We start from the raw sequence: 10,804 nt of genomic DNA on the forward strand, positions 1-10,804 counted from the left end.
CTCAGATCAACTTAGTGGTAATTGTTTCACAAGAAGTGGCAAAAAAAGGTAGAGATGGTCCCTTGCAGGAACAGATACCCATTTGTACCCCCCGCCCTTGCAAGGAGCCTGGTTCATACAGGACTTAATTAACCTAAAACATCCAGGCTGTCCAGGAAAAGACTAAATTACTGGTTGGAATGCCTTGCTTAATCACGTTCTGGCTTGCCTTAGGATACTTTGGCTCCAGACTCTAGCCCCACCAGCTTATAGTCCCTTGGCTTTCCAACAATCCCACTTCCCTTGACTGCTGCCTTGGTAATCCAGGTATCACCATGACTACCTAAGTCCTGATCCCTTACACAGGGGCTGCCCAACTTCAGAGCAGCTAGGGACTTCACTTCTCACACATCACAGGCCCTGGTCTACACACTACAATGGCTGTATGCCAAGTGGGCCACATGGAGTCCCCAAGACTTCGGCTGCATGCAGCCCCCCGCCATAAGCAGCTTGATCCCCTTACTACTGCTAACATGTCAGCCCCCTGCTGCCAGCACCACGTAGGTGATCCCCACATCCCACTGCTCCCACATGAGCTCTTATTCCCTCCCCACACGTAGCTGCCACCATCCTATGGGTGATCCCCATCCCCACAGCACCTGGAGCAATAGGGGCTGTGGTGACTGAGCATGAGTCTGAGGACCACGCTAACCCCTCATGGGTCAGATGTGGCCTGCAGACCACCACTTACACAGCTCTGCCTTACACCATTGATAATAACCATCCCTTCCCATGCTCTTCTTCCCAGCCCGCCACTGCCCTCAGCTGACCCAGAGTGGGGCATCCACTCCTGCCCTGCTCCAGTTGGGCTGCATATGGAGCCTGGCTCAGTGAGAAGCAGCAGCACTGGCGGCAGCAGCGGGCTGGTTCCCTTCCCCCACACCTGGGCTGGCAGGGAACATTCCAGGCGGGGGAGCGGGCAGGGAAAAGGAACCAGCTCACTGCTGTCGCTGTCCCTGGCTGAGCCTGGTTCTCTGCTGAGCATGGCCAGAGCAGGCAGGAGCAGCTGCTCCAGAGCCTTCCCTCTCCCTGCCCCTGGGGCAGCCAGAAATAACAGCAGCAGTGGATGCAGGAAAAGGGAGGGAAAGTGCTGCTGAACAAGCTGGGGATGGAGAGGAGGAGGAATTCTTACCTGCTGCTCTCACATCATTGTCAACTGAAAGGGAAGTGCATCTTTGCCACAGCACCCCCTCCCCCCCCACACGGATCTGCTCCTGCTGTGCATGCTGGGATTGCATAGCTAATGCAGATCTCACATCTGACCAACCTAACACATGGGCCTTATTTTCCAAGTTGAGCACCATTCCACATAGAAGAAAGGCCTAAGCAGCAATCAGATGCCTTTTTCATTACGTACCCAAATGCATAAGCAAATGGTTTGCAGTCAGGAATGGGTCATCTTGCAGATCCACGACTTGGCCAGAGTTCACCAACCTAGGGTCTACAAGCTAGATCCAGCTCTAACTCTACTTGAAAACAGCTTCCTTACCAACTCCTTCTTGCTAAATGGTAACTTTACAGAAGAGATGAAGTTCTCTCATGACCTTCTCTTTTAACACAGTTTTTGAAAAGATGAACTCTTTGCTTTAGGCTATTTCAGCTGAATAACATACTGCTACTGCTTTATATTTCAATGTAATGCCAGGCAATTTTATCAGACTAAGACATATAATGTGCAGAATGTGTCACCTTCTGTTTGACCACACCTGTAAGTAAAGTAAAAAAGATTAAGTACAGAATTATACTTCCCAATTGGTTTCACTTCTTACATTTAAAGGCCACAGGAAGCAGTTTACCTGGGAGTCGGAGACTTAAATTTTAAAACTTCCTTAGCCAGAGGAGGCTTGTATTCGCACCTCTTTCCCTAATTGCTAAGCTAGGGGTCAAGTCCCTTATTCCTCCTGTTGAAACCATCCTGCTGAGCAGTTGAGAAGTAAAGATCCAGGCCAAAAAGGAAAGCAAGCAAAAAAAAAGCATGCGACTATGGCCCAGTGACAGGGACAGTAACATAGGAGAGCTAGGTTTGGCCTTAGCTTCCAGCCTGTGCTTGACAGCGCTGTTTATGTATTTTGCTCCTGTACAGTGCATGCGACAACAGATCTAGCTTCTGCTCCTGCTGTCTACTCCTCACTGGAGCTGCTGCCACCACCACGTTTCATGCTGGGGTGACAGCTCCAACTCTAGGATGAACCACAGCGAGGTGAGCTCAGGGTCTGAGTCCAGCACAGGGAATGGGATAGAAGGCACACGGCAATGATGGTAGGCAAAGCAGCCAGAGTGCAACTTAGGCTCCATCTGCCCGTTGCCATGTCCACCAGGGCCCCACATTCTGCAGCAGGCCACAGCCCCCCCACCATGCCCTTCAACTTCCACTATCTGGCAGGCCAGATACAGGTGCTCTGCAGGCTAGATCTGGCCCACAAACAATATGCTTGACACCCTGCACTAGATAAACTACAATGGACAAATTGAGATGCTGAAGTAACCTAGATATATCTCAATGGCTTTGTTACCATTGATTAGGATTGATTAGGATTGATTCAGACACCTAAAAGCTACACAAGTGGATTTGCACTGGCCTTTTTCTTCTTCTTTCTTTTTTTCTTTAAACATGTACAGTAGCTTTAAGAATTCACGGTGGGCGATCACCTGTTAGCCGTCTCTTGCGGAAGCTGAAGAGGTCCAGGTCTTTCAGTTTCTCCTCATGGGACTTGTCCTGTAAGTCCCTAACCATATGAGCGGCCCTCTGCTGGACCCTCTTGAGTCTATCAACATCCTTCTTGAAGTGCGGCACCCAAAACCAGATGCAGTACTCCAACTGTGGTCTGAACAATGCTGCATAGAGGGGAAGTATCACCTCCTTGGTTCTATTTGTCACACATCTGCTGATGCAAGATAAAGTGCGGTTAGCTTTGCTGATTATTTCGTCACACTGACGACTCATGTTGGATGGTTCTAACACATGCACTGTCTAAGGTCAGGGATTGCCACTTCTAATAGCTTTTCTTCTGTACAAAGTTAATTATTTATATGTGCCCAATATACACCCTATATTAATCCTGAGTCACAATGATCTTGCCCAAAACTACAGAGCAAAGGTCATTTTCCACTTAAATGCAGCTAATTTCAAGTGATACGAGAATTGTGAACAGCAAAAAAGCTGTCATCCTGGTATCTTGAATTTTCATCGTAGTCCAAGGAAACGGTCAACATTCCTAAATAAACTTGCTTCAAATGCCCTTTGCTCTCCACACCTTAAAAAAACTGATTGATTCTTTAAATTTTGGGGCAACCAAGATGATTCAGGCCCTACTGCTTCAGGAGCAGGCACCCCTGGAGGCCTGCATTGTATCTTGGGAACTGAGCATGAAGGTGGCAAATAAAAGCAGGGTGCCTGTGGCCTCTGCTTGCTGGGGGCACAGGGCACTCTCTCAGAGCACTTACTTGCTTATTGATTTAGATATGTTTTTTGGTGCATGTGTAGCGGTAGTTTGAGCATTCAAGCTACGAGAATGGTCATCTATTGGTCATCTTCTGAGATTTAGGGGCTTGTGTGCAGAATTAAGGATAACAAGGCTGCCAAATCCAGGCTGGCTGTGGTCCACTAAGCTGGCTGTGGTCCACTAAGCTGCAACTTAGTTAGCTTGAGAATTTTTCTTAACCCCAAAACATGCCAAGCTCAGATGGGCTCCAGAGCCCACTTGACAGTGGCTCAGGGGCTCAAAGATCCAAGGCTTGGCATGGCATGCTGAAATCCCATGCTAAGCCTACATCTTTGAGCCCCAGAGCTAGTCAGGTGGTCTCTGGAGCCCATCTGAGTTTGGCATGTGTTGGGATGGAATTTCAAGCCAACCAGGGCTGTACTGTCAGGCTGAAGCTCAGCAGCCCACATCCAGCTTTGAGCTCACAGCTCATTATTTCAGCTCACAAGCCTCTGAGCCAACAGTGCACTTCTCATAGTCTGACCATGCAAACTACTACTGCATGCATACCAAGAAAAAGAAAGAAAGAAAAAATGAAGTGCCCTGAGAGAGGGCACTCTGCCCAGCAAGAAGAGGCCACAAGCAGCCACAGACTGCTTTTACCTGACAGCTTCATGCTCAGTCCCTGAGATAAGACACAAACTGGCTTCTTACATGTCCAGGACTGCTGGCTTCTTAAGTGGTAGGACCTGAATAGTCTCAGCTGCCACAACACTAAAGCAGAATGCCCCTCACCACCCCCCATCCCTGCCAAAAGCAGAACATTTTGGCTGGACCCAGTCACCTTTCCTCAGAAAAACTTCCAGGCCTCCAATTGAAGCATGGACCAGAAGCTGAGGCTTGGCGTGGCATGCCCAAACCCCAAAGACAAAGGAGGGCCCATCTCCAGTGGTGTCCAAAGGGATCACTGCTTGGACCAGTGCTCTTTATTAAATCTATTAACAACTTGGATGAGGGGGTAGAAAGCTCAATTGAATTTGCAGATTATACCAAGCTGTGGGGAAATGCAGGCACACTGGAGGATAGGGTCAGGATCCAGGATGACCTTGACAGACTGGACTAATGGGCAAAATGGAATCAGATGAAGTTTAACAGGGATAAGTGCAAAAGTCCTTCACCTAAGTAGGAAGAACCCTCACCACAATTACGTGGTCCACTGGCTGGCAGAGCATCTGAATGAGACCTGGGGGTTATGATAGACTGGAAGATGAATGAGCCAGCAGTACAACAAAGTTGCCAGGAAAGGAAATAGAACTCTGGTGTCCATCAGCTGCTGTGTGTCCAGTAGATCCAGGGAAGTGCTCCTCCCTCTCTATTTGGCACTGGTGAGGCCTCAGCTGGAGTAGTGTCCAGTTCCAAGCACCACACTTCAAGAAAGATAAGCTCAAGAGGGTAAAAAGAAGGGCTGCCCCTCCTGGGCATGGTCAAAGGGGACTCCAGGAATTGGGCCTGTTCAGTCTGAGTAAGAGAAGGCTGAGAGGTGACTTTATAGCTGTCTATTAGTAGACAGGGGTGAACACCAAGATCTAAGCAAGCAACTCTTCAGGAAGGCACCTCAAGGGAGGATAAGAACCAGTGGACATAAGCTTATAGACAGCAAATTCAGACTAGATATAGGGAAAAACTTCATTGTAAGGATCTCCAGAATCTGCAACTCTCCCAGCAGGGGTGGTGCAGTCACCATCCTTGGAGGTATTCAAGAGGAGGTTGGACAGGCACCTTGTTGAGCTTGTCTGAGTCCAATAACTTCCTGACCATGGCAGGGAACCAGGCTTGATGATCTTACAGGTCCCTTCTGGTTCTACAATTCTATGATTCTATGCCATACCAAGCCATGCATGTCTGAGTCCTGAAGGTGGGCTCTGCAACCCATCTGAGCTTGGCTTGTGTTCTGAGGACATAAAAATTCAATCCCCACAGGGCTGTGCATTCAGGCTGAAGCTCAGGGGCCCATACCCAGCTTTGGGCTCACAGCTTTCCTGCCATTAATTTAATACAAAAGCCTCTGAGCCACAGAAGACCAACAGTGGCTAATTCCTGGCAGTGTCATTGGTGCCTATATGGACAAGCAGGAAGGAGTAGCAATCCAAAGGACAGATGAACTTTGGCAGTCTCTGTGATGTCCTAAATTTGGGCTCCAGGCAGGTAGCACACCACCTGGTCCCCAAATCTGGATGACAGATTGGTGCCTCTGTCCCCCAGAGAAAGAAGTCACCAACCACCACCACCACTCTTAACTTGCTTCTTGGTATAGTGATCTGTTCAGTGTCATCCCAGACAGTGTGCATGGTGCTCTGGGATGCAGCCAACCTTTCCTTGCATCTCATCCAAACCAAACTTCTGCTTCCAGCATCACCACCCAACCCAGGCAGGCTTCAATCTTGCTGCCATAACAAGGCCCAGCTCAGGTCAGAATGCCCCAGCCCAAGTACTGAAACCTTCCCCATACACTACCTGCACCAAACCACTCAAGGCATTCCACCAATTAATTCTGACACTCCCCACCCACACCCAGATCCCTGAAGATCAAAACTTGAACCCAACCAAGTGAGGATCCGGCTCCTAACCTAAGCCCCAGGTCATAGCCAACTGAACTGTCCCTGCTCCATCTCTCCTAAGTCCTCAAACTTCAGAAAAGTAAGGCTTGCCTCCAGCCCAAGCACCCAACCAAACAAACTCAGACCATAGCCTGAGCCTCCAAAAAAAGCTGAACAATCCAGATCCCATCATGACTCCCTAGGCTGCTCCTAACCCAGGTAGACATTCCCCTGACAGTCCAAAGTAGTCAGGTCAGAAAGGCCCCTTATCCCAACCAACTAGTTTATGGCTGACCATTAAACCAATCCGGCATAGCCTAATATTTTGACCACTCTGTGCTACTGAAGTGGCCAGCTGGCCGGAGTCAGCTGTCAGCTGACCCTCCATTTCCCCATATAGACTCCTGTAGGAGCAAGAAGTAGCCAAGCAACAGTGCTGAATCTAACCAACAACTTGGTAGTTCCCTCCAGCTTGCTTCTCAACTCCACTCTTCTGCTTCATCTCCCAGCTTCTCAACCCAGCTTCCTTCTATGCTCCATTCTCTACATCATCTCCAAGCTTCTTAACTCCAGTTGCTCCTAAATCCCACTGTTGGAACATCCTTTTATCTTCCTGATCTAGTTGATCCTTGGATTCTGCCCACCCATCCTGACCCTGGTCAATATCTCAATTCCTTAGTGAACCCAGACCATTTTGCAGAATGACACCTCCTCCCTGAGGGCCCAGAGCTTCACCCCACAGCACAGGGACCCCTGCCCATCCCAAAGTCAAGGGATTAAAATGCTCCATTCCTGAAATTGTAAGCCTTCATGCAACTAATTTACAGTACTACCACTCCATCCCACCCCTAGGCTGCAACCAGCCAATAAAGCACCAACCCACTGCGTCCCAAAGGGAGCCCCAAAACTGCTCTCAACCAAGCCAGAACCCCTACATGCAGTCCAGGCAAATCCCACCTCACAGCCCAAACTTCAAGACTGAACCCAAATAAGACAGTGCTAAGCTCCCAAGCCTCCAAACTATTTCCTAAAGACCCCTCCACTCCTCAAAGGATGAGACAAAACCTGCCAAGAATCCAGATCCACTCAAAATAGTCAGCTTTTGCCAGACTTAGCTAACCATAGCAGGCTACCGAAGCTGCAGTCATCCAAGGCAACTACCACACAAAACCCACACCTGTAGGCAGCCACCCCTTCTTAAGGCTGCACTTCAACAAGAAACAAAACCAGATGTCCCCCGTTCATTAGCACCCCATACTTCACAAGCCAGCCTGGCCAACAGTCAGGCTGCAATCTACATGCTAGAAGCCACCACCTGGTTTCAAGCCCCAACCTACACCCAAACTGATGGCCTAATTTAGGTTCCCAACCAAATGATGGTTCCATCACTCAAATGAAACCAACCATGCCAGGACACTCCTTCCTATCTGAACACCCAAACATAACTCTTTTACAGCACACCTCCAAGTTCCCAATGTACATGTAAGCAAACCAGGGCTCAAAGACTCCCAAGCTGTACTACAAACTACACCAACAAAATGACCCATCCCATGAACATCTCCCATGATGTATCCAAGGACACAGTCTCTGTTCCCATGCCACAGCATGTGGTCAAACAAACTGAAGTTACCCCAGCCTGCCCAAACCCAAGATTAAACCAAAACTAAGAAAGTTCCCACCTCTTAAGCCTCTGGCTGTAATCTGTCAGTCTAAGCATTTCTCCAACCAGGTCAAGCCATTCCTACCCCAGTCCCCAAGGCTGCACATAACCAACCAAGGACCCAGGTTGCCTGCTGGGTTGTCAAGAAAAACCAGTTGGGCTCAAACAGTCTCTCAACTCTTAAAAGCAGCCAGTGCAACTATAATTCAGGTAACAAATATTATAACATAAAAATAAATAATAATTAGACACTTCGCCTAAGAAATGTGTCATCAAGATGATTATACAGGAATTAAAATCAAAATACAAAGTCAATCATACTGTTTAAGAGTACAGAGTCCTGTACTAGACCCACAACTATAATATTTGGCAAAAAAATAAGTGGGTACAAAAATAACACCTACAGAAATTAAAAGTTAGGGTTTATGACATTTTGGAAAGCCTAAAGGCCAGGCTTTTCACAAGACCAAGCTATTAACAGAAGGATGCTCAAAATACTGGCAATACTGAACTAGGTCTCTTCAGATACATAAGACGGTAAGAGAGAAATCAACTGAAATGTGCTAAAAAGCAAAACAGACAGGCCTTGACACATGGGCAACTGGTGCCTCCTGGGTCAGGGGGGGCATATGCCCCCCCAGTGGCCAGTCAGCAACTGGGGGGAGGGGGTCTCCCAGCAACTGCCAGTAGTGCTTCTCCTAGCGCCCCCACTCCCCAGCTGGTGCTCGTGGGGGGGGGGGCCACCGGCACTCCCACCTGCCCCCTGCCCATCACCTAACCAGGGAGCACTGGCTGCCAGGGTGCACATGTGCACCGTTGTGCACCCTCAATGCACTGCCACTGGCTTGAAAGTAACATACCACAGCCTGTCTGTAAAATTGGTGACCCAGAACTAAGTGCCAGAAGTCAGGTAGACTAAACAAAGCCACTCAGAGTAATTAAAATGCAGCACATTATTAGATCATTTGATAGGGGAGTAAGGTTCTAAGTCATCCTAAATAAACATGCATTTTGCCTATCAAATAATGATATTAATCCATAACGCAGTTGCAAAAATTCATACTACTGAACACTGTTGCCAGCCTTGACCATTTTCAAGAGGCCAAAGGTGCAGAAATGTTGCTAGACAGAAGGCCCAAAGCTTGTGTTGCTGGTAGGTGTTGTTGTTAGGGCTTGAGTCCCCATTTACCAGTGCCCTGCCCCACAGCAACGTCAGGATGAGACTCCAAGTTTGTACCACCTGCATGTTCTGGTAGCTGTTTCTGCTTGCCCGCCACGACTTCATGTTCTTCTTGGGAGACAGTTTCCAGCAGGTGGCCTGTGGGATCCTGTACCTGGGCTTCTTTATGGGGCTCCAACCTCCCTTTACTGCAACTTTACCATATTCACAGCCAAGATGGACATCAATTTCCAAAAGTCCCCTTTAGAGATGATACCTTCTCACCTGTAAAGCCTTGCTTCTGAGGGGTGGTGACCCCCTGGTCAGCTCCTTGTAGGCTATCCTTTGTCTGTGGACTGTGGCCTGTGCAACTAAAACTCACCTCAATTTTGAGGTAATAGGAACATCATGAATAATAGCAACAGAAAACAATCAGTCTCTGCTGATGGATCCCTGGGTCTACTCTCCCAGGTCCCAGGGCTGGGGCTTTTTACCTTCCCCCCCACCCACCTCTTTAAGAGCCACCTTGCAGGCTTAGCTGCTCTCTGCTACACCTCTGGCAGTTCTTTTGTGGGCCCTCCTCTGGGTCCCTGCCCCTTCCCACCTCCACCCTGAGGCTGGGTTGTCTGGGTGACTCTGGATGGTGTTCTCACCGCTCGCCTTGGCAGCCCTGCACAACGATACCTCCCCGTCATGCCAGCTCCAGGCTGTCATGGCCTCATAGCCCCATGCTGTCACCTCTCTCATTGCCTGGTGTGGCTCCCAGTGTCCATCCCTCCTCAAGGGCTCCCTGCCAGTGGGGTAGTTCCACAGCACTCAGTTGGGTCCTCCCGGCTCTGGCACCGCACGCCTCTTTTACCACACTCAGCTGCAGTGTCAGGTCCTCCTCCTAGAGTGTCTCCTGGATGTGTAGCTGGGTCTCTGGTGCCACATCTCTTCCCGGAGACAGTCTCCTTGGTTTGCCTCAGCTTCTCCCAAGCCATGCTCCTCAGTACTTCCCCATCTTCCCCAGGCAGTGTTCCACAGTGTTTTCTCACCACTGTGCTCCAGCTTCCCCATGCCAGCCTCAGCTGATCTTCAAGCCACTTTTTCAACAGCCAGCTCCTCTCCCTGGCTCCACCCTTTGTCTCCTCAGATTCACAGGCTCAGGCAGCTCTGAAAATGGTGCACCTGAGCCTGCCACCACTGTATCTCCCTGCAGCTGCCTCTCATCATCTTCCCTACAGTGTGTGATGGGGAAAGTCTGGCTGGGCCCTCTCTTCCTTTCTCACAGCTTGTTTCTCTCAGTAACCACAGTGCGAACCTTTGCAGATGTGACAACTAACTTGGTCAGCAAGTAAAGGAAACCAACATTAAACAAAGCACATGGCCTGAAAAGGAGGTAAGGGAAGACCGTACATTATATACACTATATCATAGCTTTATCTTAAAATGGTAGTAGTAGGTATAGTGGTTGATGTAACCAAATGTATTAGATATTTCGCTATAATAGATATTTTTATTAAAATGATTAGATAATTTATAAAAACAAAAAATAGCCTTGTCAAAGAATAACAAAGTAAGGTAAAGAAGAAACAAGAACAGCATTACATAATGGGGAAGGAAAGGAAATAAGGAACACTTTCCCAATGATATAAAACCCAACTAATTGACACCTTCCAAGTCCACAAGAGATCTGGTTCAGTCCAATTCCAAAAGTTTAAGTGAAACAAAGAAATTAAGAAAAACCCGATCAGAGATCTTTCTTAGAAGGTTAAACCCAACTATCTATAAATATTGGGCAGACTGAAGGGAAATTTGGAAGACCCAAATTTAAGATGATCTTCATGTTACCCTCCTCCCACCTTTCAAGTTTCCTCAGGCGGTATAGGTGAGAATCTGTTTGGTGCTGTTGTGAGTAGCCAGATAAACTTCGGGATAAATGTTC

Source organism: Crocodylus porosus, unplaced genomic scaffold (genome assembly GCF_001723895.1).
Source record: "Crocodylus porosus isolate Cpor-Errol unplaced genomic scaffold, CroPor_comp1, whole genome shotgun sequence".
In the NCBI taxonomy this organism is placed as follows: Eukaryota; Metazoa; Chordata; order Crocodylia; family Crocodylidae; genus Crocodylus; species Crocodylus porosus.